This window comes from Manis pentadactyla, chromosome 5 (assembly GCF_030020395.1).
Source record: "Manis pentadactyla isolate mManPen7 chromosome 5, mManPen7.hap1, whole genome shotgun sequence".
Lineage (NCBI taxonomy): Eukaryota > Metazoa > Chordata > Mammalia > Pholidota > Manidae > Manis > Manis pentadactyla.
In genome coordinates, this window is record NC_080023.1 from 3,728,157 (window position 1) to 3,755,982 (window position 27,826).

General features: G+C 48.5%; 1 protein-coding gene across 12 annotated transcripts in view; it reads right to left on the bottom strand.

Moving 5' to 3' along the window:
• NSD2 (nuclear receptor binding SET domain protein 2) overlaps positions 1-27,826 on the bottom strand; it is a 98,891-nt gene that overhangs the window by 65,844 nt on the left and 5,221 nt on the right. For 7 of the 12 annotated variants that reach the window (XR_008997664.1, XM_057502044.1, XM_057502049.1 and 4 more), the window contains exon 1: positions 18,460-18,605. The gene's annotated coding sequence lies outside the window, so the exon portion shown is untranslated. Of the gene's footprint in view, positions 1-10,173; positions 12,052-18,459; positions 18,606-23,238; positions 23,372-27,826 lie in introns of those variants that run through there. The other 5 variants (XM_057502045.1, XM_057502046.1, XM_057502047.1 and 2 more) reach the window with 5 other exon arrangements.

The window sequence follows — 27,826 nt, forward strand, 5'->3', positions numbered from 1 at the left end:
ATTCTGTTTATGGGAAATGTCCAGAATAGGCAAATCCAGAGGGACAAGAAGTAGGCTGTTGGTTGCCAGGAGCTAGGGGAGGCAGGGGAGCAGGGAGTGACTGCTCAGTAGTAGGGGGCTTCTTCCTGGGATGATGAGAATATTTAGGAATTAAAGGTGATGATTGCATGACACAGAGAATATACTAAAAACCCACTTAATTATATGCTTTAACATGTTTTAAATGTGAAATTTTATGTTGTGTGAATTTTATTTCAATTTTTAAAATACCAAATCTCTTGTTGAATGAGAAAGGTAGTAAACATTAAAGTTGTATCTCTCATATGTCTGTAAAACATTTTCCTATTTTCCCTCTAAAACATACTTAAAGTATAGTTAGTGAAAATTCACTACATATTGCTGGAGCATCTGCTGCAAAAACTGAGCCCTATGTCTAAAGAATTGGCTCTGAGTCCACATAAAGGGCAGTCACAGCCTGGCCCTGCCCTAAATGGAGAAAGACTGGAGTTCAGCTGAGGGGCAGCATACATCAGAGGGGTCTCAACTGACGTGGGAGGGGTGCTCAAAGCAGCAGGGTCATGAGAAAGTCCAGCCAGAGGACACCTGCCAGGACCCAGAGGACTCCTGTGATACTGATGGTGGGGTCACAACCAGCTGGCCCCCAGTGAAGCACACTGCCCCTGCCAGAGACCTTCCATTAGCTCCTGGACCTCCCATCTTAACAATGGACCTTCTGTTAGGCCTTACTATGAGAGACAAGAATTTAAAAGCAAAAGAAAACTAGGAACTCAGAGGAATACACGACACAGAGAATGGGAGAAAATACACTGACACATGCCTTTAAGAGGCACTCACGGACGTCTTCTTCAGTGCACTCTATCTAGCCCTGGCTACACTGCTGCTTCTGGGAGGTGAATCAGGTGGCAGAAGGGGGTACTATAGAGATTTTCACACCATACCTTTTCATTCTAAACCATGTGAATATATTATATAGTTAAAGGGTATTTTTTTTGGATTTTTAAAGGAACATTACAGAAATATAAAAATAGATCCAAAATAATTAAAAACTATAGCACTTTCTGTAACAGCATTCCACAACTGCTAAGGGGACAAAAAGAGACAACCAGATATTGTACATCTCCTTACAGACTTGTCAAAGGAGAGGAAGACAAAGGAGGAAAAGGAAGAGGGGAGCTGGAGGGAAAAGGCAGGAGGAACGAGGGAGAGAAAGTAAGTTGAAGGCTATGTGAGAAGATTTAAAAACTTACGAAAGACACCCAAGCAGACATTTTTCCAAAGAAGACACACAGGCCAGCAGGTACATGAAAGGGGCTCAACATCTCTCATCACCAAAGAAACACAAACCAAAACCACAGTGAGCTATCTCGCCTCTCACCTGTCAGGGTGGCTGTCACCACAAAGCATGCTCACTGCAGCAGTTTATGATGGCTGATTGGAATGACCTTTGTGTCCACTGATGGGCAAGTGGATAAAGATGTGATACACATATGTATGGACACACACACACATACATGTATATATGTGCACACACATGATGGGGGCTACTCAACTATAAAAAATAAGGAAATCTTGGCATTTGTGACATGAGTGAACACAGAGGATACTATTCTAAGTGAAATAAGTCAGACAAAGAAAGGCAAATACTGTATGATCTCACAGGTATGTGGAATCTAAAAAAAAGTCAAACTCACAAAAAAATAGAGCAGAATGGTGGTTGTGAGGGGCTGGGGGAGGGGAAATGGGGAGATGTTGCTCAAAGGGTACAAATTTTCATTTTTAAGTTCCAAAAATATAATATGTAGTTTAGTGACTATAGCTAATAATTCTGTATTATATACTTGAAATTTGCTAAGAGCAAATCTTAAATGAACTCACCACACACACAAAAAGCTAACTGTGAGGTGATGGATGCTTTAATGTGATTGTGGAAATCATTCACGATGCATACATATATCAAATCATCACACTGTACACTTTAAATATGCATTTTTATTAGTCTATTATACTTCAAAAAAAACTGAGGAAAAATATAAATAAATGGAGTCAAGATTTTTAAAATTATGAACAAAATAATTCAAGATGTCCCAGAATCAAAAGGTTGAAAAGTGTCCAGCATAATGAACACAAAAGACCCACGTGGCATGGAGGAGGGACAGGTCACACACATGAGATCAGAGACCCCCAACAGTGTCAGGTTTCTTAATAAAAGAAACTAACCTGGGAATCCCAAAAATAATGAAGTAGTGCTGCCAAACTTCAGAGAGGTTATTTCCAGTCGAAATTTTACATCCAGCCAAGTTATCAGGAAGTGTAAGCATGGCAGAGATCACTTTGACACTCAGGTCTCAGAGGTCCTGTACGACGGAGGACGCAGGCCCAGGAAACAGGCAGATCTCAGAAGGTAAGAGGTGCAGCTGGGTGCAAGCCTACACAGGGGTCGGGCCGGCAGGAGACCAGCAGCCCCTGGAGGAAGGCCACCAAGAGAACCATGGGGCTGGCAGATCAGGTGTGACTGACCCTCATCAGAGATTTTCCTGAGGTTCACTGGGAACACCCAGGGCTGAATTAGTAATTGACAAATGGAAAACTAAGCAAACAGAAAAACAACATAATTATTTCCAATTGGAAAACAAAACGCTACCCAAGAAAGCAAATATTATCAACCACAGTGTACAGTTTAGCAGAACAATGTAAGGATTGATAAATACTCATTTAAACTAAAAATTGTCATAAAACTGTGGATTAAAGATGGCCAAAAATTCCTTGTCACTCTTGCCACCAAGAAATAACATATATTTCTCCACACCCTTGAGCCTGGCCTGGGCCTGTGACAGCATTAACCCACAGAACATGGCCAAAGTGAGGCATGTCTGTGCAAGCCCCTGCCTTTGAAAGGACTGGCAGGTGTCCCTTCATCCTCCGTGGAACCAGCCACCATGCTGTGAGGAGGCCCAAGCAGCCTTGTAGGAAGGCCCAATACGGAGAGAACTGAGGGCCCTTTCCAGCCAACACCCAATACCAACATGCCAGCCACATGAATGAAACACGATACCACCTAGGGCAGAGACAAGCTAACCCTGGCACACAGGGTCAAAATTGAAAACCTGTAGACAAATAAACGCTGCTGTGTTTTCAGCCACTACATTCTGGAATAGTTGATCATGCAGGAATAGAAAACCAAAACATCACAACATAGAGAAGATGTGGGCAAGGAGAAGTGGGAGGCCAGGGAATCAGAAAACTAAGTCACCCCCACAGATAAGACTTGACATAACATATAAAACTGCAAATTCTCAACTCAGCAAAACAAGCAAGCCATTTTACATATGTTAATAGGACTATCTACCCGTTTTAGTCTACCTTGCGGCAGATAACCACAAGAAACAGCTGAAAGAGAAGAGCAGCTGCCTCGGTGGAATGGGAGGCAGAGCGACACAGAGGCCTGTCACCCTTCGCTGTGATCTTCACAAAAAAACTGCCTTTAGGGTACAGGGTTTGGTTAGATAAAGGAAAAGTTGGAAATATACCTAAACAGGTGGGTGAGATTTTTAGCTATGTTTCCTTCCATTTGTCCATATCATACAAGTTTTTCATAAAATGTATTATCTGACTATAAAGGTAAGAATAATTAAGCTTTGTATTTTGCCTTGGTGTGCCAAGAAATTGCATATCCCAAATAAGGTTCCTATAAAGTCTAGGCTGGAGCCCAGAACTCAGTTTCTGCCACATGGCGCACCCCGCACCTCATTCCTGTGCCAGGAGCTCACAAAGGGAGGGAGAGGTGAGGTGGAGGTAGCGCCACGACCTGGTGGCTGCAGAGACCTCGAGCCAAGAGCAGACGAAAGAGAGGCAGCTGGTGGGGGCCATGAGGGCACAGCCAAGAACAGGGGCCGAGCTCAAAGGGCCAGCAGTGTCTCCCCAGCACCCAGTGCTCGCCCTTCTCATGCCACTGTCACGGATGTTCTTTGGGATCCTGGAGAGGCAGAAATGGGACTAAAGGCAAGGTCCTATAAAAATCCATTTTCGGGAGCCAAGATGGCAGCGTGAGTAGGACAGCGGAAATCTCCTCCCAAAACCATATATATTTTTGAAAATACAACAAATACAACTCTTCCTAAAAGAGAGACCAGAAGACACAGGACAACAGCCAGACTACATCCACACCTGCGAGCACCCAGCGCCTTGCGAAGGGGGTAAGATACAAGCCGCGGCCCGGCAGGACCCGAGCGAGCCTCACCCCAGCTCCTGGCAGGAGGAGAGGAGTTGGAATGGGGAGGGAGAGGGAGCCCAGAACTGCTAAATAGCCAGCCCTAGCCATCCACACCAGAGCGCAGACACACAGTGTGTGCTTGGGGTGCTGGAAACTAGGGAAACAGGACAGTAAGACATGTGAGCGGGTCCCTGCAGCCGGCGCCCCTGAGACAAAGAAAAGTGAGTGCTTTTTGAAAGTCTTAAAGCGACAGGGACCCCACAGCTGGACGGAAGCGTCCAGGGACACTTAGCCCAGAAGCTGGGAATCCCGGGGAACTCTGGGCACCCTAATCCCCTGGGCAGCAGCACAGCTGAGGCCCCTCATGGAGATAAACAGCCTCCCCGTCGTTTCCCCTCCGACGCAGCTCCGCCATATCGGAGCAGCAGCCTGAGGTAGGCCACGCCCACAGCAACCAGGGAACTAAACTCCATAGAGGCCAGGCAAAAATCAGAAGCCCCATCTGCATGCAGCTGCCCATCACAAGTCGCTAGAGGTTGCTGTTCTCCCAGGAGAGGAAGGCCACAAACCAGCAAGAAGGGACTTTCTCCCAGATGTCACACGCGCCAGCTCCACAAACTATCTCTATTGCCATGAAAAGGTAGAAGAATTTGATACAGACCAAAATCACAGAGTCAACCCCTGAGAAGGAGACAGACCTAATCAGTCTTCCTGAAAAAGAATTCAAAATAAAGGTCATAACCATTCTGACGGAGCTGCAGAGAAATATACAAGAGCTAAGGGACGACGTCCGAAGGGAGATTACAGAAGTGAAACAATCTCTGGAAGGATTTATAAGCAGAGTGGATAAGATGCAAGAGGTCATTGATGGAATAGAAACCAGAGAACAGGAACGCATAGAAGCTGACGCAGAGAGAGATAAAAGGATCTCCAGGAATGAAACAATATTAAGAGAACTGTGTGACCAATCCAAAAGGAATAATATCCACATTATAGGGGTACCAGAAGAAGAAGAGAGAGAAAAGGGATAGAAACTGTCTTTGAAGAAATAATTGCTGAAAACTTCCCCAAACTGAGGGAGGAAATAATCGATCAGACCATGGAAGTACACAGAACTCCCAACAGAAGGGACCCAAGGAGGACAACACCAAGACACATAATAATTAAAATGGCAAAGATCAAGGACAAGGACAGAGTTTTAAAGACAGCTAGAGAGAGAAAAAAAGTCACCTACAAAGGAAAACCCATCAGGCTATCATCAGACTTCTCAACAGAAACCTTACAGGCCAGAAGGGAATGGCATGATATATTTAATGCAATGAAACAGAAGGGCCTTGAACCAAGGATACTGTACCCAGCACGATTATCATTTAAATATGAAGGAGGGATTAAACAATTCAAGCAAAAGTGGACGGAATTTGCCCCCCACAAACCACCTCTACAGGGTATTTTAGAGGGACTGTTCTAGATGGGAGCACTCCTAAGACTAAACAGATGTCACCAGAGAAAATAAAATCACTGCAAAGAAAGCAGACTAACCAAATACTAACTAAAGGCATAAAATAAAATCAACTACTCACAAAAGCAGTTAAAGGAAACACAAAAGAGTACAGAATAAAACAACCAACATATAAAGAATGGAGGAGGAGGAATAAGAAGGGAGAGAAATAAAGAATCACCAGACAGTGTTTATAACAGCTTAATAAGTGAGTTAAGTTAGACAGTAAGATACTAAAGAAGCTAACCTTGAACCTTTGGTAACCATGAATCTAAAGCCTGCAATGGCAATAAGTACATATCTTTCAATAGTCACACTAAATGTAAATGGACTGAATGTACCAATCAAAAGACACAGAGTAATAGAATGGATAAAAAAGCAAGACCCATCTATATGCTGCTTACAAGAGACTCACCTCAAACCCAAAGACATGCACAGACTAAAAGTCAAGGGATGGAAAAAGATATTTCATGCAAACAACAGAGAGAAAAAAGCAGGTGTTGCAGTACTAGTATCAGACAAAATAGACTTCAAAACAAAGAAAGTAACAAGATAAAGAAGGACATTACATAATGATAAAGGGCTCAGTCCAACAAGAGGATAAAACCATTATAAATATATATGCACCCAACACAGGAGCACCAGCATATGTGAAACAAATACTAACAGAACTAAAGGAGGAAATAGAATGCAATGCATTCATTTTAGGAGACTTCAACACACCACTCACCCCAAAGGACAGATCCACTGGACAGAAAATAAGTAAGGACACGGAGGCACTGAACAACACACTAGAACAGATGGACATAATTGACATCTATAGAACTCTACAGCCAAAAGCAACAGGATACACATTCTTCTCAAGTGCACAAGGAACATTCTCCAGAATAGACCACATACTAGGCCACAAAAAGAGCCTCTGTAAATTCCAAAAGACTGAAATTCTACCAACCAACTTTTCAGACCACAAAGGTATAAACCTACAAATAAATTGTACAAAGAAAACAAAAAGGCTCACAAACATGCTCCTAAATAATAATGGGTCAACGAACAAATTAAAATAGAGATCAAAGAATATATGGATACAAATGACAACAACAACACAAAGCCCCAACTTCTATGGGACGCAGCAAAAGCAGTCTTAAAGAGGAAAGTATATAGCAATCTAGGTATACTTAAAGAAGGAAGAACAATCCTAAATGAATAGTCTAGCATCACAATTATCGAAACTGGAAAAAGAACAAATGAGGCTTAAAGTCAGCAGAAGGAGGGACATAATAAAGATCAGAGAAGAAATAAATAAAATTGAGAAGAATAAAACAATAGAAAAAATCAATGAAACCAAGAGTTGGTTCTTTGAGAAAATTAACAAAATAGATAAGCCTCTAGTCAAACTTATTAAGAGAAAAAGAGAATCAACACAAATCAACAGAATCAGAAATGAGAACGGAAAAATCACGACAGACTCCACAGAAATACAAAGAATTATTAAAGACTACTATGAAAACCTATAATGCTAACAAGCTGGAAAACCTAGAAGAAATGGACAACTTCCTAGAAAAATACAAGCTTCCAAGACTGACCAAGGAAGAAACACAAAAGTTAAACAAACCAATTACGAGCAAAGAAATTGAATCGGTAATCAAAAAACTACCCAAGAACAAAACCCCCGGGCCAGATGGATTTACCTCGGAATTTTATCAGACATACAGAGAAGACATAATACCCATTCTCCTTAAAGTTTTCCAAAAAATAGAAGAGGAGGGAATACTCCCAAACTCATTCTATGAAGCCAACATCACCCTAATACCAAAACCAGGCAAAGACCCCACCAAAAGAGAAAATTACAGACCAATATCCCTGATGAACATAGATGCAAAAATACTCAACAAAATAATAGCAAACCAAATTCAAAAATATATCAAAAGGATCATACACCATGACCAAGTGGGATTCATCCCAGGGATGCAAGGATAGTACAACATTCGAAAATCCATCAACATCATCCACCACATCAACAAAAAGAAGGACAAAAACCACATGATCATCTCCATAGATGCTGAAAAAGCATTCGACAAAATTCAACATCCATTCATGATAAAAACTCTCAGCAAAATGGGAATAGAGGGCAAGTACCTCAACATAATAAAGGCCATATATGATAAACCCACAGCTAACATCATACTGAACAGCGAGAAGCTGAAAGCTTTTCCTCTGAGATCGGGAACTAGACAGGGATGCCCACTCTCCCCACTGTTATTTAACATAGTACTGGAGGTCCTAGCCATGGCAATTAGACAAAACAAGGAAATACAAGGAATCCAGACTGGTAAAGAAGAAGTTAAACTGTCATTATTTGCAGATGACATGATATTGTACATAAAAAACCATAAAGACCCCACTCCAAAACTACTAGAACTGATATTGGAATACAGCAAAGTTGCAGGGTACAAAATTAACACACAGAAATCTGTGGCTTTCCTATACACTAACAATGAACCAATAGAAAGAAAAATCAGGAAAACAATTTCATTCACAATTGCATCAAAAAGAATAAAATACCTAGAAATAAACTTAACCAAAGAAGTGAAAGACCTATACCCTGAAAACTATAAGACACTCTTAAGAGAAATTAAAGAGGACACTAACAAATGGAAACTCATCCCATGCTCTTGGCTAGGAAGAATTAATATTGTCAAAATGGCCATCCTGCCCAAAGCAATCTACAGATTTGATGCACTCCTTATCAAATTGCCAACAACATTCTTCAACGAACTGGAACAAATAGTTAAAAAATTCATATGGAACCACCAAAGACCCTGAATAGCCAAAGCAATCCTGAGAAAGAAGAATAAAGTGGGGGGGATCTCACTCCCCTACTTCAAGCTCTACTACAAAGCCATAGTAATCAAGACAATTTGGTACTGGCACAAGAACAGAGCCACAGACCAGTGGAACAGATTAGACTCCAGACATTAACCCAAACATATATGGTCAATTAATATATGATAAAGGAGCCATGGACATACAATGGGGAAATGACAGTCTCTTCAACAGATGGTGCTGGCAAAACTGGACAGCTACATGCAAGAGAATGAAACTGGGTCACTGTGTAATGCCATACACAAAAGTAAATTCAAAATGGATCAAAGACCTGAATGTAAGTCATGAAACCATAAAACTCTTAGAAAAAACATAGGCAAAAATCTCTTGGACATAAACATGAGCAACTTCTTCATGAATACATCTCCCCAGGCAAGGAAAACAAAAGCAAAAATGAACAAATGGGACTACATCAAACTAAAAAGCTTCTGTACAGCAAAGGACACCACCAATAGAACAAAAAGGTACCCTACACTATGGGAGAATATATTCATAAATGACAGATCCGATAAAGGCTTGACATCCAAAATATATAAAGAGCTCACGCACCTCAACAAACAAAAAGCAAATAAGCCAATTAAAAAATGGGCAGAGGAGCTGAACAGACACTTCTCCAAAGAAGAAATTCAGATGGCCAACAGACACATGAAAAGATGCTCCACATTGCTAGTTATCAGAGAAATGCAAATTAAAACCACAATGATATCACCTCACACCAGTAAGGATGGCTACCATCCAAAAGACAAACAACAACAAATGTTGGCGAGGCTGTGGAGAAAGGGGAACCCTCCTACACTGCTGGTGGGAATGTAAATTAGTTCAGCCATTGTGGAAAGCAGTATGGAGGTTCCTCAAAATGCTCAAAATAGAGTTACCATTTGACCCAGGAATTCCACTTCTAGGAATTTACCCTAAGAATGCAGCACGCCAGTTTGAAAATGACAGATGCACCCCTATGTTTATCGCTGCACTATTTACAATAGCCAAGAAATGGAAGCAACCTAAGTGTCCATCAGTAGATGAATGGATAAAGAAGATGTGGCACATATACACAATGGATTATTCAGCCATAAGAAGAAAAAAATCCTACCATTTGCAACAACATGGATGGAGCTAGAGGGTATTATGCTCAGTGAAATAAGCCAGGTGGAGAAAGACAAGTACCAAATGATTTCACTCATATGTGGAGTATAAGAACAAAGAAAAACTGAAGGAACAAAGCAGCAGCAGAAGCACAGAACCCAAGAATGGACTGTTACCAAAGGGAAAGGGATTCGGGAGAATGGGAGGGTAGGGAGGGATAAGGGCAGGGAAAAAGAAAGGGGGCATTACGATTAGCATGTATAATGTGGGGGGAGGCACGAGGAGGGCTGTGCAACCCAGAGAAGACAAGTAGTGAATCTACAACATCTTACTACACTGATGGACAATGACTGTAATGGGGTTTGTGGGGGGGGACTTGGTGAAGGGGAGAGCCTAGTAAACATAATGCTCTTCATGTAATTGGAGATTAATGATAACAAAATAAAAATAAAATAAAATAAAATAATTGCATTTTCACCTGTAATGGGCCATCAAGACACAGATGTTCTCTATCTCAGAAGTTGACCAGCCTACAAAAATAACCAGGGCCCCTCTCTACAGGAAGAGAGGGCAATGGCCTGTGATTTGTTCTGTTACTATTTCTTCTGAGCCAGTAGACGGTCCTCGGTAACACTCCCCAACCATGGCAGGGACCTGAGAGCAGGGAGGGCACCGGGGCCACCCATCTCTGCCCTTCACTGCTATGATCTGCTAATTCAGACAGCCCCCCACACCCAGGAGCGGACCAGTGTCTGAGAAACGCACACACGCTCAGCTTCCAAAGGCAGATATTGGACAAACAAGAACCATTATTTTTTCAGAGAGTTTTAAGCAGCTGAATTTTAAAGAAATACTGTTTTATACAGACTTTAGAACTCAGCAGAAATGAGTCCAATAAACTGTTCACGCAATGCATGATCCCAGCTCATCTTGTGCCAATACAGAGCACAGATACAGAACCAAGGGGAAAGAGCCCAGCATGCAAGGTCCTCAGTAGGCTCACTGGGCGGCTTCTGTACAGGCAGACCTGCTTCTGAGGAAGAGCAGGTTGCCTACAGGTCCCCCCTAGACCAGCTCACGCCTTCCTCTCCACCAATGGGAGAAGAACCGGATATGTGAGAAGCTAGGGTCTCGTCACCCACCCACCAGTGCTCAGCAACACCCAGGTCACACACAGACGGAACCCTGAGGGCAGTAAGCTGGCCGCATTCCCTCTCTGTCACCTTGAGTCCGAGGCACACTGCCTGCCCCCTGCTCTGGCCACAGCGACATCGTGCACACTGAGAGCCTGTGGCACAGCCCGGCCCTCGGCGTATAGACGAGAGCCAGAGAGCAGGCCTACCTCCACCAGCTCTGCTCAGGCGTGCAGGACAGGACAGGCAGGTAAACTGGGTGATGAGTGCTGTGGAGAACAGCAAGCAGCCAGAGGGACCAGGAAGGCAGAGAGGGCCCCACTTCAACTGGAGGGACAGTGTGGGCTTCACTGAGAAACTGATCTCTCAGCCAAAAACTCGACAGAATTTTTTGAAGTTCCTTAATAGGCTTTTCCTTGTTTCTGAACCCTGAAAATGAAGTGAGTGTAAATGCTTGTCTAGAGATGAACGGCACTCCCACCCTCCTGGGCTCTGTCAGACAGACACCTGGGGCCATTGTGACTCTGCCCCTGCCCAACCTCCCCAGTTTTACTCCAGAACCTCCCGTTTTACTCCAGAACACTTCCCCACTGAGACTGTCTACTTCTCCCCACACCCGAGCTCCGTGCTGGCCCGCCACCACCTTGCACCAGGACCAACACCACAATCTCCTAACCACCTCACCAGGCACCAGCTCTCGGCATGGAGGGCCCCACTCCAGAGCTGGGAATGAGCATCTGCATTTCTAAGGATCCCAGGCGACTGATGCTGCCGGTCTGGAGACCAGAACTCGAGAACCACTGGACTAGGTCATGGCCGGGAACAAGCCCGGAACAAGCCTCAAAGCAACCACTCGACTTGGCTCCACCCAAAGGTTTTCTTCTTGTTCGCAGCACCTATCTGTGTGTTTCAACCATAAGAGATGGAAAAAGGGGCCATGACGAAGCACATGCCTTAGAACGTCCAGTCAGAAGCCACTCTTCACTTCTCACTGTCCCAAGCAAATCACACGGCCACATCAAACTTCAGGGGGACGGGTCTGTTCAGTGCTACAGGGCTCCCAAAGCAGGGATGATGGGAAGGATTCTAACACAGACAGTTACCTCAGCTTGGTCTATGGCCCCTCTCCCCTAACCCTCCTGCCACCAACTCCACGGGGACTCAGAAACACTTTCCAAAGAAAACAGGTTCCCATCACACGCATGCCCGGCGCCATCCCTGCTTAAAGCCCTCCAAGGGCCTCACATTGCTCCTAGGATGAAAATCCCTGACACAGCCCAAAGGAACCACCCCGCCCCTGCAGCCCTGGTCTGCACACACTTCCCCTCACCCACTGTTCCACCCACACTAGCCTTCTTGTCACTCTGACCCTAAGGCCTTTGCACCAGCTGACCCCTCATCTGAATGCTCACACCTGCCCCTACCAGGCCCTCCCCCACCCCTCTTCAGGTCTCTGCCCTGGGATCAATCCCACCGGGAAGTCTTCCCTGACACCCGGGCCCCAGTTAGGTATAATCTCCCTGCAGATGCTCCTAGATGTACCAAGTTTCCTTCATGACTTTCTTTTTGTTATGGAGAATTCTGAATACATATAAAGGCAGACAGAATCAGTAGAGTCCCATGTATCTACACCACCATCAACCTAGGCCAGTCCGACCCAGCCACAGATGCACCACACCCTCTTCAGAGTTGTGAAGCAAACCCCAGGTGCTGTATCATTTCATCGGAAACCATGTTTGCCTATCTAAAAGGTATAAATTCTGTTCTCAAACCCAACAAAACCACTACAACAACTAATAAGAATTTTTTAATAATAAATCTAGCCAGTGATTCAATCTCTAGTTGCCCCAAATACTGCAAGTGGTGTTATTTCTGTGTCTAACAGCCTGTCCTGGATACACATAAGCCCCACATGGTACAAAGAATTGATGTGGCTCCAATCTATCACCCACAGCCCCTCCTTTTTCCCTTGTTGCAGACACCAGACTTCTGGTCTCGTGGGTCCCCCCAGTCTGAGGTCTGCTCGTGGCGCTCCTGTGGGGCTGCTGTTGCTGAATGTGTCCTTTCACCCATGTTTCCTCTAAGGGGATTGTCAGACGCTGAGTCTTCATCAGATTCAGGTTCACTTATTTGGCAGGACTGCTCCCCAGGCTTTTCAAAGATGTGCGCATCTGTCCACTGTCCCTCCAGTCTGGTCCCCTCACAGGTCTGTCAACTCCATGGGCCCAGAGACATGAAGCTGGGCTGATCACTGGCACACAGCTGGTACACAGTGAGTGAAGAAATGTAGGACACAAGTACCCTGCTACACTAACAAAACTATAATGGCCCATCCTCCTACCCACCCACAGCGAGCCCCATAGTCAAACAGAACAGCGAGCTCCCAGAGCACAGAGGCAGGGAACAGGCCTTGCAGAGTGCACGCCACTGGCAGCCTGGACTCTGGGCGACTCTGTACCTCTGGTGAGTTCTCCCTGCTGTGAGGACTCAGTGAGATGAGGGAAAGAGGTGATGTTCCAAGCTGCACAAGGAACAGCTCCACAGATGGCATGGACTTCCAACCTTCTGGGGCTTGCAGCACAGAAGCCACTGTTTCTAATGAATTTTAATTTTTAAAAAAACTCGGAATTCCCATTTTTATGAAATAAAAACCTTTAGGAAAGCAAGACTCAAAAGCTATGTCCACTCGCAACTGAGTACCCTTGGGCACTGCCCCAAGCCCAGAAGACGAGTCAGGGGGCCCTCACCTGGAAAAACTCATACTCCAGAGAAGATGGAGCAAGAGCCCACATGATGTGCTGTCACGACAGGGCCTAGCACTCACAAACAGGATGGACCTGGGAGCAAAAGTGACCCAAATGTGCTTAGTGCCATGGGTGCAGGGCTGGCAACACTGGAGCGAGCACTGAAGCTGGGCTGAAAGAGCACAGTAGTGCCAACCGGGACAGTGTATGAAGAAGCAACGGAACACATAGCCGTGAGGCAGAGCACGGCTTGTCACTGGCACTGCAGCAGAGGACAGTGAGCTCCCGGGGCAGCCCAGGGACTGGCCAGGAAGGGGGCCACACACCAACATCTAGGGAGCTCCCACTTCTGGGTGAGCACTAAAGCACCAGGATGCATTTTCGCCTGGGAGGTAAGATGGGGGCTTCTTTTTGGAAGGAACAGAGGTTGATCAAAAATTAGGCCCACCTCCTTTTGACCAATTCACAATGCAATAAAAATGGTGCCCCATCCACCCAATCTTTTTCATCGTGAATACCAGAATCACAGGGGCAAGCTCTCTCAAATCTTGAGCCCCGTGCTGTGCCCCAGCCCATCCATGCCCCTTCGACCCTCTCTCTAGCATCTGTTCACCCCTCCCACCCCTGCCTCCAGTGCCCTGGGACTGTTCTCTAATTCTGGTGCACAAGCCTCCTCTCTGGCCTCAGCCACCTGTCCATGGCCCTCCACCATTCCAACTTCACACACGGCAGGCATGCTCACACCACCCCCCTCATCCAAGCCACTTCTGAGGCCTCTTATATGCTGGACATTGTACAAGGGGCTGAGGGTCCATTCACTCAAGAAGCCACAGAATGACTGCCAGTCACTCAGATACCGTTCTAGGCACTGGGGGTATGACAGTAATCAAAGTCAAAAGGAGAAAAATTCCCACCCTTACTGACATCTCAATGTAGTCAGAAGACAGACAAATAAGTAAACACAGAATGTCAGAGGCTAAGTACCATGGGGAAAAAGCTAAGACAGATGAGGAGTACCAGACGGCAATGGGGTATTTTATAAACCAGTGGGCAGAAAAGGTGCCTGTGAAGGGGAAGTTTGAGCAAAGACCTAAAGGCAGACAAGGAGCATGCCATACAGGTGTCTGGGGAAGACCATTCTAGGAAGAAGGAAGAGCAAGTGCAACGGCCTGAGGCCAAGTGTGGCTTGAGGGACTCAAAGCAGAGCAAGAATAGAGAGCAAGTCAAAAGCACAGAACATTCGAGGTGTGCCTACGAGGGCCCTGGGCAGCAGGCAAGGCACTCGAGGTGGCTGTCTGGGAGGGAGGTCCAGGCTGACAGCAAACAGAGGAAACATAGGAAAAGCTGCGCTGGGCCCACACAGTCACAGCGTGTGGCAGGGGAGAGTTGGGGCCCTGCAAAGAGGCCCAGGGAAAAGCGCAGCTACCAGAGACCAGAGGAGAGACCAGGTGAGGGCAAAACGAGAAATGCAGTAAGCAGCAAAGGCCAGTGAGACTGGTCTTGAACCCCAAAGGGCAACAGAGAGCCATGAGGAGTGGAGCCTCTATTGACCATGTTCATTTTAGAAAGACCAGGCAGGGTGCAGAGAGCTGACTGGGGTTGGAAAACTGGAGTCAGATCATGCTTTCTGATGAGTCGGCCTCCACAGACAGCAGCAAAACACACCTGAAAAATTAATCAAAATGTGGAAACACTGCTGATATAGAAATATACTCTTTAACAGCAAAATAAACTTAATTCAAAGAGACTCTTTCAGTGACAACCCAGTCAACTTAAACTTTGAGATCCCAACCCCTTCCAGTAAGACAAAACATTGTTTCCCTGCATACCCACCAGGGAAGTTTCACTATAGGGGGTTCTGAGCTACAGGCCAGCACTCAGCTCAATGGACACTTTGCAATTTCTGTACTCGTTTCTTTTGTTGAAACCATTATATATTACAGAAATTAAGATAACTTGAAAAAACTCATCTGTGGCTATCTGCTTTCTGGAGGACAGACAAGAGCAGAACTAATTTGAGGGCTGTCTTGATTTCATAACTAGCAAACCAAATGTCATCAAATCAACTCCCTCAAAAAGCTATATTGCAACCAACAGACAGATGCAAAATGCTGATGAGTTCCTGGGAAGCCAACTTTCCTCCCCAAAGTGCTTACTATGAATAGCCATTCCTATAGCAAAATTAACAAATCACATAAGGATAGTTTGTAAAGTATGAGCCTCATGCTCTAGAACTTCCATGTCACCTCTTGCTTTTTATTTTGTACTTTCTTTTCACCTTGTTGGTGATACACAGAGCTACAGTAGAAATATCACTGCTTGCTTCATCTTGAGGGTGAGTACAGGTCTGTTCTATACTTGTTGTACTTACATGCTTGCACTGTTGCATAATTTTTATTTAACACTAGAGTTAGCTATGATGAGAAAAGGAAAGGAAACAGGGCTGCCTGGCAAACACAGTCTTGGCTCATTAATTAAAGCAGAGTAACCTTAGGCCAGTCCCTTAACTCTCCATATTCAGCTTTTTCCAGAGGGTCCCTTTCTGCTCCAGCATGGCTTACAAAAAAGAGAGGCAAAGAGGCCAAATGCTGGCATTAAAATGGTTGGTTGTTTCTCCTAAGTCATATGCCCATTTATTCAGCATTTACTGAGTGCGAGCCATGAGGAGGCACCAGCAGAAGTTAGGCTGCCCAGGCTGTGAGACTGCTAACTCCAAGAGCTCACCCAACTGGGGAGAAAGGACACACATGGCCATTAAAAGGCTAGGTACTCGGCACTAGACAGGACAAGCAGTGGTCCACACCCAACAGGAGTCCACAAAGAAGCCTACAGTCAGGACAGGGCACCACATATTCAAGGAATAAGGACATATTTACTGAAGTCCAGCAAAAAAGAACAGTGAAGCACAGGAGACTATGATGCTTATCTGAAACTGCATACATTCCACATCCAAGCAGTCCACCAAAACAAAGAGAACCCCTGTATAGCAGAAGAAGTGAGGATGTAGCCTTGTATCTTCAGTTTCCACTGATTAATTAAAATGTCCACTTAGAAAGGTTATCTGTCTGGATTAAAGAAGGCAGGGCAGAATAAATCCAGATCATGAGCTTCAGCATCATCTTAGCACATCCTTTTATGTGCCTGGTGACAAGAACTCCCCATCTGGCATAGAGCACGTTTTATTACAGTGTTTTCTATCCTCATATCAGCACTTCTTAAGTCTAATTCCCCTTACATGTACTTGTTTTAATAACTGAAACATCAACCCACAAAAATCGAAGTAATCAACTAGTTTATATTCTGCCATATAAGTAAACCTTTTAAAAGCTGGACTACTTGTAGGAGGGGAAGCCCTCTGAATCAGAGGAAGTTTCTACCTACTCTTCCTTAAGGAGGACAGGGTCTCTAATACCTGGCTTCAAATGCTGCAGTTCTCACTTCCTCTCTACTTGGGTCCTTATATTCAAGCAGGTCCTATTTGATGGCTCTGTATAGCTTGGCTGCATAAAAACCGTAAGCCTAGTTGCCACACTGGTAGCTTGTTTACCTTGTTTTCCTGTGTGTTTCCACAAACTTCATGTGATTATTTATGGGCACACACAAGAATAAACTGCCCATCATTCTTCAAAACTCATAAAGTTACTTATCTGATACTGCTGGAATCACAGACCAGTCTAATTAGTAATAATGGAGTCAGGAGGGGAGGATTTTTGTATTGAATAGATCAGAGTTGTTCACAAAAGCTTATGCAAACTCACAACTGTATACAGCAAGACCTCCCTTTACCAAACATCAGCCCCAAACTGAAGGCTGTGGGGCGTCTGAGAAAATGGAAGAAAAGGAAAGGAAATGACTCAAAGTAATCGTGCTTAAGGCATGAGTCCTCTTCACTTCCAGTAGGCAGTTTAGATTTGAACTATGGGCGGGTGTGGGGTGCAGGAGCGCACATCAAGTACAGGAGGAGAGCTGTGCTCACTGGACTTGCTTCATTATTGCTCGGATCTGCGCTTTTTTAGTATTGATGCTCTCATCACATTTAAATATGTAAGACATTTAAAACATTTGGAAAAATAAAAGACTTAAAGTCCCAGCTGCAGAGATGGTGTGGCTTCTAACATTTTCCATTATGTGGAAATAACGTACTTAAAAACACATAAAATAGAGTCAACCTAATAGATGCGTGGTACCCACTTGAGGTATCTAAGTTGTTTAGTGATTAAGGAACACGTATCTTGCTGCTTAACTCCTTTAAAAGTCAAGGCCTTCAAAGTCACAGCGTGGGTCCCGAAGAACTTCCCTGCCCCCAGCCGAATTCACGCCCTCTCCGACCAGCCCTTGCCTCGCGGGGTCCGGCAGCGCCCGCCCCGCAGTCCTCCCCTCTGCCTACTGATTCCCGTCCGCAGGGCGGGTGTGATACTAACTTTCAACTTGAATGTCAAACCTGTGACTTCCCGCTCTGGGCACACAGGGAGAGAAGCCGGGCGCTGCGGCGGTCCACGCTTTCCACCCACGCTCAGCACCAGCCTCTCCCGCACGCCCGGCTGGAAGGCGCCCGGCAGCGCGGCGCAGCCGCCCGCCAGACGCAGCCCGCGCGCCCAGGCCTCCGCGCGCCCGGGCCCGCGCCTCCACCTGCCAAGGCCCGGCGCCCGCGCCGCCAACGGCCGGAGCCACGGAGCCGCCCGCCCGCGCTGCACAAAGGCGGCCGGCCCGCCGGCGCCCCACGAACAAAGGCCGCGGGCGGCCGGCACAGGTGCAGCCGCCGGGCCCAACATGGCTGCCCGCCGCCCCGTTAGCCGCCGCCGCCCGCCCGGTCCCCGCCCGCCCCCGCCCCTCGCCCCGGCCCTGGCCCCGGCCCGCCGTGGCGGCCAGGCCGGCGGCACCAGTGACCTGTTGTGCGTCGCATCCTCCGGCGGCGGCGGCGGCGGCTCTCCGGGCGCGGCGGCTCCGGCGGCGGCCGGGGCGGGGGCCGGGCCGCGGGCAGGGAAGGCCGCGGGCGCGGAGGGGGCGGCGGCGGCGGCGGCGGCGGCGGGCGCAGCGCGGCCAGGCCGAGGCTCTCCGCGCGCGGCGCCGACCCCGCCCCCGCGCCTCCCGCCCGCCGCCGCCGCCGCCGCCGGGCCGCCGCCGCCTCGCAGAAGCCGCGGGAAAGTGCGCGCCGCTGATTGGCTACCGCGCTCGCGGGGCCGCGGCCGGGCTTTTCAAATCGGCGCGGGGCGGGGCCGACGAGGGGGTGGCGGGCGCGCACGGGCGGGCGCCGCGGGACCCCGGGATCCCGGGCTCGAGAGTCGCTTCTAACAGCGGCGAGCGCGCACGCTGCTCCCGCTCCTCGTCCGGGCGCGCGCTGGCGGCGGTGAGGCGAAAGTCCAGAGCTGGGAGCGCGAGGCCGGAGCGAGCGGCGCGTGCTGACGTCACGGCCGCGCTCCCAGGCGCTGAGCGCGAGCCCGCCGCGCGCGGCCGCCCCCGCCGGCGCGCGGACGTGGGCCCCCGGCGTCCACAGCCCTCGCCGCCGGGCGCCCGCTCGCGCCCCGCGGCCTGTGCCGGCTGGTCCCAGGCCCGGCACCCAGGGCCCCTTCGCGGCCCTGCCTCGCGGGTAGGAGGAAAGCGCCCGGGACAGGCAGCGCGGCGGCGGGGGCCTGGTCAGGCCACCCGGCTCTGGGAGGCGGAGGTCAAGTTCCAAATGCCCCTGCGAGCGAAACCCAGTAGGAACTCGTAGGGGAGCACTGTGGTGGGCGCGCCGGGATTGCAGAGAAGGCCGCAAAAGTCCCCACCCACGCCTACGCTCCTACAGACTCAGCAGCTACAGGGGACGGGGAAAAGAGGCCGGAGAGGGACTGGCCTGCACGGTGGCGTAGTGGTCTTCCTGCAGAATATCTGCAGAGCGTGGGGTCAACCGATCCCCCCTCCTCCCAGGCAGATGCTTACACAGTCCCTGAAACTGCGGGGGGTGATGTGCCATTCTAGTGAGGCTGCGAGGCGGGGAGTGCCAGCCAGTGGTCAGAGTCTAGCTCTGGAAAGATCACTCTGGCTGTGGTGAAGACAGTGGGGTGGGGTGATGGCCACGAAGTGGTGCCACTAGGGTCTCCTTTCAGAGAGGGGCTTCCTGCCCAGCCTCCAGCTGCCAGCTCCTACAGAGTCTGCCTCAGCTGCAAAAAACCACCTTACTGCAGGTCTTGGCCTTCCTGGTGGCTGAGGGCATGGGGTCCAAAGGCCTGGTCAGCTCTGCTAGTGCAGGACTCTGGAAGGAAACTGTCACTTCAGAGAAGCTCACACTTCATACTCCCTACCTCAACCAGATACCAGCTTCATCTGCTTAGCACCAAAGCAGGAACTGGCCTAGGGCAAGCTGGGGTGGGCAGACACCCTCCCTAGTGTTTCAGCTGAAAGGGATTACAGAATTATTCACCCGCTGTCCAAGGACTGTTGGTGAAGTCCTGCTCTGTGTTTAACCCTTGCAGGGTTCTGGGGATCCTGAGCAACCAGCAGAGACACCAGCGGTCACTGCCAGGACTTGCTTCTGGCCACGAGAAGCCCCAGGAGGTGTCTAGCTGGATGGAGGCCGGTTCACATTTGCATTTTGCTGTATCCTTCTGGCTTTGAGTAGAACAGGTACCTTCTTGCAGGTCTTAGATCCCTCTGGGGCACAAGCCTGAAAACTTCCTGCCTCCCCAGCACCTTTTAAATCCTTCCAGTACAAGACAAATACCACCCCATCTCATTTGATTTCCAAGATTTGGAATTAAGGTTCTTCCAAAAATACCCTGCATTTAGAATAGTGCAATCAGTATGTAAATTTATTCAAACATGCAAGTGTGTTTGGATTTTCTTGAAGAAAGTTATTTGGGGTTGGCTGGTCTTTTCCTGCCCAGTGTAGGTCTCCCTGGGCCCAGCCTGGCTGTCTCGTGAAGGTCCTGAACCCTTTTCAGTGAGTCTAGCCAGCTAGACAGCCCCTAGTCCTGCACATATCTGGGGCCTTGCCCCATGGAGAGCAAGTGACCTGCTGTCCATCAACGCAAAGAAGAAAGAGGCCCTCACAGGACTTCGGAAGCCCCCAACAGGTAGATTCCAGGGCAAGGAGGCCCTCATCAGCATGTGAGGCTCCCACGTGTGGGCAGTACTTTGGGGGCAACTCTTTGGGCACACACACAGCTTGGAAGTTCTGAGAGCCTGGGTAGCTTCCCCTGCACTGCAGGCTGAGAGAATAGGTGTTCTTGGACAGAAGGCCTCAGGTGGGCAAGGGCTAGGAGGCAAAGCCCTATGCCTAGGGGTGTGCAGGACACTCAAGGACAGCAGCAGATTGGGCCAAACCTTGTTCTGGTCTCTCTGAGATTATTGTCACTTCTCTAAACGAAAATTCCATACTCAGGGGAGATGACTGCAGACAATGCAGGGCTACCTTGCCCAGGATTGTGGGGGTTCAGCTGTCCATCTGGGCTCCCATCTGCTGCTCTGCCTCACCCTTTTGGGCCAGGACCAACCTGGACAAGGCATTTAGGACCAGGGGACCCCAGGCCTGCCTGCTGGCCATGGGACCAGCACCAGAGCCCAGAACAAGGAGTCAAGCAGAATGGAGGTTCCCCTGACCACCTCTGACTGCCTGTTATCCGTCCCTGGCCATTAACCACCCACTCCAGGCATACAACTACTGGATGCACAGTCCACTCTCCCCTCCACATTCTCTGTGTGGCCCTGGTTGAAACCCACTCTGCCTCCCTGCACTTCATCACCCTAGGCCCTGCAGCTCATGACCTGCACCTCCCTATAAGAGCTGCTGCCAAAGGCAAGGCCCAGGCCCCTTAGCTGAAGGAGCCCCATCCCCCACCAGGACCAGGGTCCCCAAGGGGCCAGGCTCATTGCTGTTTCCATGGGGATGCATGCACTCTGACCCCAGCCTTTCTCCATCCCTGGCCAAATAAAGAAGGCTTCCAAGTGGAAACTGGCAGTCTCAAGCCACCCCTCCTCCCATGCCCCAAGCGGCCCCTGCCTCCAAGGAGGAGAGGGAACGAAGGCCCATCCCCCAGCCCAGAGCAGGCCCAGAACCCAAGCAAGGCAGTGGCAGGGGCCTCTCACCCCTAGACCTTCTCAGCAGCCCCTTCCCAATACTGCCCACTCTGCTCTCCAGGCTGGAAGTTTGCCTTTCCCAAGGCCTGGTTTTACCTCAGCTCCTGCTCAGCCCTAGGACTACTTCAGTCCTCTGAACAGCCCACAGGAGCAGCAGCTGTAGCCACCAGGAGCCAGTGGGCAGCACTGCCAGCTCCTCAGGGTCCCAAGGGCCAACCCTTCTTGAGAGTGGGGATCCCTGTCAGACAGGGGAGATGGCATAGAGACAGAAACCTGTCTAAGAAGCCCCCCCGCCCAAGTCCCGGCTGAGAGGCCTGAACAGAAGGCCTCCTCACCCTGTCTGCCCACCCCTCTCTCTGACTGCCCTGGGGCTGACCTATGGGAGCGCCAGAGGTGCTTGTCATTAGAGTCTCAGTGGTCACCTCCACAAACCACAGCCCAGGGCCAGGTTTGGGTTCAGTCCTGGGGCAACTGCAGACCAACCTTCCCCTACAAAGGCTGCTTCCAGGAGAGTCCACTCATCTCCGCCCCATCCCTCCCAGGGATTCTGCTTCCTAAACCCCTCTCCTGTTAAACGATCTGCCCCCTGACCACCAGGGCCTTGGTTCAGCTTCCTACTTGGAATTAGGAGGCAGCTTTCTCCTCACTGGTTCCCCCCACCCGCTTTCCCCACCTCCAGTCCATTCTCTGCACTGAGCCAGGAGTCAAGCAGAGTGGGTGCTTTCTTAACCACAAACTGACCATGTCACCCTACCTGCTTAAAAGCCTACTATGGCTTCCCAGTGCCCCTCACATGAAACCCATTCCCCAGCCAGTCTTGCGTTGGACTTTCAAGAGGTGGGAGGACATCCAGCCCTATCTCCAGCCCAGCACTCTCCCCAAAGCCCCCAGGCTAAGCTGAACCTCACTGGACATGATCCCTTAGCTGCACACATGCACTCTGAGCAAGCCCTGGCCAGAACTTCTCTCTTCATGTCAGATCTTTGCAGGGATACCACTTCCTCCAGAAGCCTGCCTTAATGCCCTGCCAGGCTGGCTGAGTCCCACTGGAGAGAACTTACAGCCCCATGTTTATCTCCAGGTGGCAATGCTGCCTAGAACTGGATTGCCAGGCTTCCAGTGCTGGTTCCCTTCGAGTGTGTCCGTTCCTTAGGGCCACGGTGGTGAAATTACCACAAAACAATACAAAGTTACTTCTACACAGTCCTGGAGGCCAGAAGCCTGAAACCAAGGTGTATGTAGGGCCATGCTCCCTCCCGGGCTCTGGGGAGAATCTTTCCCTGCCTCTCCCTGGCTCCGTAGTGGGCAGGCCTTGGTGCCCTTTGACTTGTGTGGGCGTCACTCCGCTCCCTCCACACAGCCTTCTCCCTGTGTCCACCTGTCTTATCCTAAGGACACCAGCCACTGGATTAGGCCCACCTAATGACCTGTCTTAACTCCGTTACATCTGCAAGACACTATTTCCAAAAGGTCGCATCCTTGCACAGTTAGGACATGACAGATCTTTTGGGAGACACCATTCAACTCACACCATCTCTCTTACTAGTTGTACGATCCTGGGCAGGGTTTGAGGCCCGTGTGTGTAAGATGTGATGGCAGAGCGGTACCCACTTCAGGGAACAGCAGCGAGGAAGGGATGGCTGTAGCAGGTCAGGGCCTCCTCCAGGTCTGCTTCCACGTGCCGCGCAGCCCTCCCTCCAGAAGCCAGGGGCCCCGTAGTGCGGGGCAGGCCAACGCGCACATCCTGGCGGAGAGACAGGAAGCTGACCCAGCCCTGGAGCCAAGGGGTTAGAGACCTGCCGGGCCCGCGGGCCCGCGGCCTCCGCCGCTCCGCCCCGCCTCGCCCGATTGGCCGCGCGCCTCGGGGTCCCGCCCCCCTGCTCTGGCCCCTCCCTCTGGGGGCCTCTCCGGTTTTGCGTCTTGCTCCTGACACTACGCGGCCGCCTGCCCTGCCGCTTGGTTGTGGCCACTCCGGGCCGCAGACAACCGACGGCAGTGGTGGGAAGACTGGCGGCCATCGCCGTGTCGCCCCGCCCCGCGCGCGGGGAGCCCTCCCTTAGGCTTTGGGTGAGGAAACACTGTTTTGTGCTAAGGCAGCCCTTCTCTTTCTAATTATGAAAATTGTGGGAAGTTAAACCCAGAACAGCAGAAATAAGAGAGTACTTCCTGAGCTCCTGGCCTGCAGGGAGATGTTGGTAACAGTTTGGGGGGCTCCTAGGGCTTCTGTTTTGGACTGGTGCTGACCTCACTGGCCTGAGTAGGGCACTCAGAGCGGGCCTTGGGCAGCCACACAGGACATGGAGCCTGCACTCTCCTCCCCTCCAGCCCCACCACCTGAAGGATCCTTTTCCTTTCTTTTTTATTGGAATAATTTTACATTTACAGAAAAGCTGCTAAGATAATATAGAATCTGCCCACCTGTTCCCCTAGTGTTAACACCTTATATTTGCATGGTAACTTTGTCAAAACTAGGGAACGTTGGTCCATGACCATTAGCTAAATTCAAGACTTGATTTAGAGCTCACCAGTTTTCCCACAAATGTAGAAAAGATCTCTTAAAGCAAATCTGTTTGAGACTTCCACTGTGGGCTGTAACAAAGATTCCTGTACCAGAGTGGCCCTGTCACTGGAAACCACCTAACATGGACAAAACAGATGAGGCATTTGTTTTCAGGTGTGGGTAACAGGAAGGCAGGACTGCAGTGAAGTGCATGAGGAACACCTGCATCACCCGGCTCTCTGGCAGGCTCCCACCATGGCACAGGGGGTTGGAGTCCAGCCAGGGCACGCTGCTGCACTGAGCCGAGGGGCAGTGGCGCAGCTGGAATCCAGCGGCAGAGCTCTGGAGGAGCAGCAAGGGTGCAGGGGAGAGTCTGAGATGCCCCACTGTCCCTGGCTGCCCATGCTTAGGGTGAGGCCCCTGGACTTAGCAGAGAACAACTGCAATGGAAGTTCTGAGCAGGCCAGGGTGCAAACCCCAGCCAAGCCCCATGTACCACATCTCTTGGGCAGCTGTGACTCCAGGGCCGATGGCCAGGATCTGCACTGGGGCTGCACCTTAGAGCAGCACATTCTCTAGGCGTGGCTGTTCCAGTCACCTATTGCTGAGGATCCTATCACCCCAAAACTCAGTGCTTCAAGACGACAGTAAACATTGATTATCACGTTAAGTTTCTCTGGTCAGGAATTCAGGAGTGGGTGATCTGGATAGTTCTGGTTGCCCAGGGCTACTGTCATCTAGAGGCTCCACGGAGGCCACAGATGGGCTGCCAAGATAGCTTACTCCAGCGTTGCTGCTCATTGGCAGGGGGCCTTGGTTGTTCCTCAGGTGGGCCTCTCCCCAAGCTGATTGAGTGTCCTTCTAACCCAGAGGCGGCCTTTCCACCAGAGAGGAAATCCAAAGGGGAGGAAGGCAGTAGCTGCAGTCTTCTAGGGTCTGGCCTTGGAAAAGCACACATTGTCCTTTTCAGGGGAAGATGACAGAATCTAGAGATGCTGCAATAGCCAATATACAATAAAAAGTCATTAAACATGCAAAGAAAAGAGAAAATGTGGCCATAATCAAGGAAAAAGGCAATCAGTAGAAATCAACCCTGAGCCTAGTGTTAGTTTTGACAAAGAAAGACTTTCAAAAAATTGTATTAAGATACTCGACAATTCAAGGAAAAGAGAGCCTGTGAGTGAAAAGGAATTCTGACAAAAAAATGGAAGATGTTAAAAAGAACCAAATGAAAATGATAGAAATGAAAAGTGTGTAACTGACATGAGAAAATCACTCTGGATGGGACTGGCAGATGAAGGTGACAGAAGAAAAATTAAGTGAACTTAAAGACAGACCAGTAGGAATTGTCTAGTCTGAAGAATGGAGAGGAAAATGCTGGCAGAGATAGTGCTGGTACCTGATGGGCAATATTGAAGGTTTAACATATGTGTGCTGGAGCCTGATAAGGAGGAAAAGGTATAGGAATGGGACAGAAAAAAATATTTGCTAAAATAATGGCCCAAAATTGACAAAAATATTGACTCACACATCCAAGAAGCTCATCAAGCCCCAAGCAGGATTCAGCCTGCTGGGCTACATGCCACACGAACGCACTTCCTAGCCAAACCAGAGGGGTGGGTGGTGAGGAGAGAGACAGTGATCAAAATACTGCATTTTTGCCATCTTTGACAAAAAAAAAAAAAAAAAGCTGTAGTGGTACAGATCACCAATGAGAGAGAAGGGAAGAGAAGAGCCCAAAAACAGAGTCCTACATGACAGACCCATGATATATGACAGAGGAGCATGGCAAATTAGGGGACAGGAGAGTAGTCAATGAGGAGACCTGGGAAAGTGCTGTATTATCTGCAGGGTGAAAAAGTGAGATTGGGATTTTATCTCCCACCACATGCAAAAATGCCTGAAAACTCCGGATGGGTCAAGGTCTTAACTAGTAAAAGAAAACCTTTAAATCTTTTAAATACCCTTTATGACCTTTGGTCAAGGAAGATTTCTCTAAAAGGACAGGGGAGAAAACCCATTATTTCTCAAAGGACAAGGGAAAGTTCAGGCTTGACTGCACAAACAATCATCAAAGGACATCAAGAGCATCCAAAGCGAGCCTGAAGGAAAGGAGCAAGCTGGGGACCTGAGAACACCACGTGCCAGGACGAGCTGGAGAACTACAGCGATTGCAACTACTTGGTGTGGACTCCGATTTAAACAAAAATACCAAACAAGAGACTAGAATCCCAACATGGCCACTTGATTTACAACAAACAGTGGCATATATTAGCCCTTTGCTTCTGTAACAAGTTCTCATGAACTTCGTGGCTTTAAATAACACAAATTTATTATCTTAAAGTTCTGTAAGCCAGAAATCTGATGTCAAGCCATGAAATTCCTTGACTCAAGCAAGTCTCACTGGGCTAACATTAAGTTGTTGTCAGGGCTGCGTTCCTCTCTGGAAGCTCTAGGGGAGAATTCATTTTCTTGCCTTTTCCAGGTTCTAAAGGTAGCTGCATTCCTTGACTCAAGGCCCCTTCCTTCATTTTTGAAGCCAGCAATGGCTGCTCCAGACCTCGACACGCTGCATCATGCTGACGTCCTCCTCTGTAGTGGACTCTCCCTCTGCTGCTCATTTCTGCCTCCCTCCACCTTTTCTAACAATGCTTATGATTACATTGGGCCCAGCTAGATTATCTAGAATAATCTCCCATCTCAAGATACAGTCACTTCTGTAAAATCCCTTTTTCCGTGTAAAGTAACATATTAATAAATTCTGGAATTAGAATGGGATATGGACATCGCTGGGGCCATTGCTCTCCTGCTGAAGGGGGAACGTGGTCTTTCCAATAAATGGTGCTGGATCTATTTTGTACCCACAGGGGGGAAATAATCCTTGGTATCTGCTTCACAGTATGCAAGACAAACACCAGTTCCAGATGATCATAAGCCTAAGTGTGAGAGAAGGTGAACAATTAAATTTCTAGGATAAAATATAAGAAAATGTCTTCATGACCTTGGGGTAGATTTCTTCAATCACAAAAAGTACTCACCAAAAAAGAGATTAAATCATTAAAAAAAACTTGTATTCATCAAAACACACCATGAAGAGTTGAAAATGTAAATCCACTGAATGGGAGAGAATGCAATACATACATCTAACTAAGGACCCATATCCAAAATGTACAAAGAACTCATCCACATCAGTAACAAAAAGGCATATGATCCATAGAGAAATGGACAAAAAGCTAGCCTTACACAGGCACTTCATAGAAGAAGTCCAAATGAAAAATAATATTAAAAAGCACCTCAAAATTCTTAATCATGGAAGGAATGTAAAATGAAACCACAGCATGCCTCACACCATCCAGGAGGATCAAGATCACAATGACCCCCAAAGCAAGGATTAACGGGGATGTGGGTGATTGCTCGCTCCTGCTCTGCTGCTGGTGTGGGAAGCTGTAGAACCACTTTGGGAAACTGTCAGTGTCTGCTAATGTTGACCTTTAGCATATCCTGGCCAGCAATTCCACTCCTATCAAAGGCCTGTGTATGTGCAACAAAGGCCATGTTTGAGAGTGTTAATGGCAACATTATTCATAATGGCCCAAAGTTCAGGGCCCATCAAACACAGCACTGATAAGCAATTTGTGGTAAATTCATATTCTTCTAATATCTGAGAAGCATTGCTGGTAGAGGGGCAGCTTCTGCTGT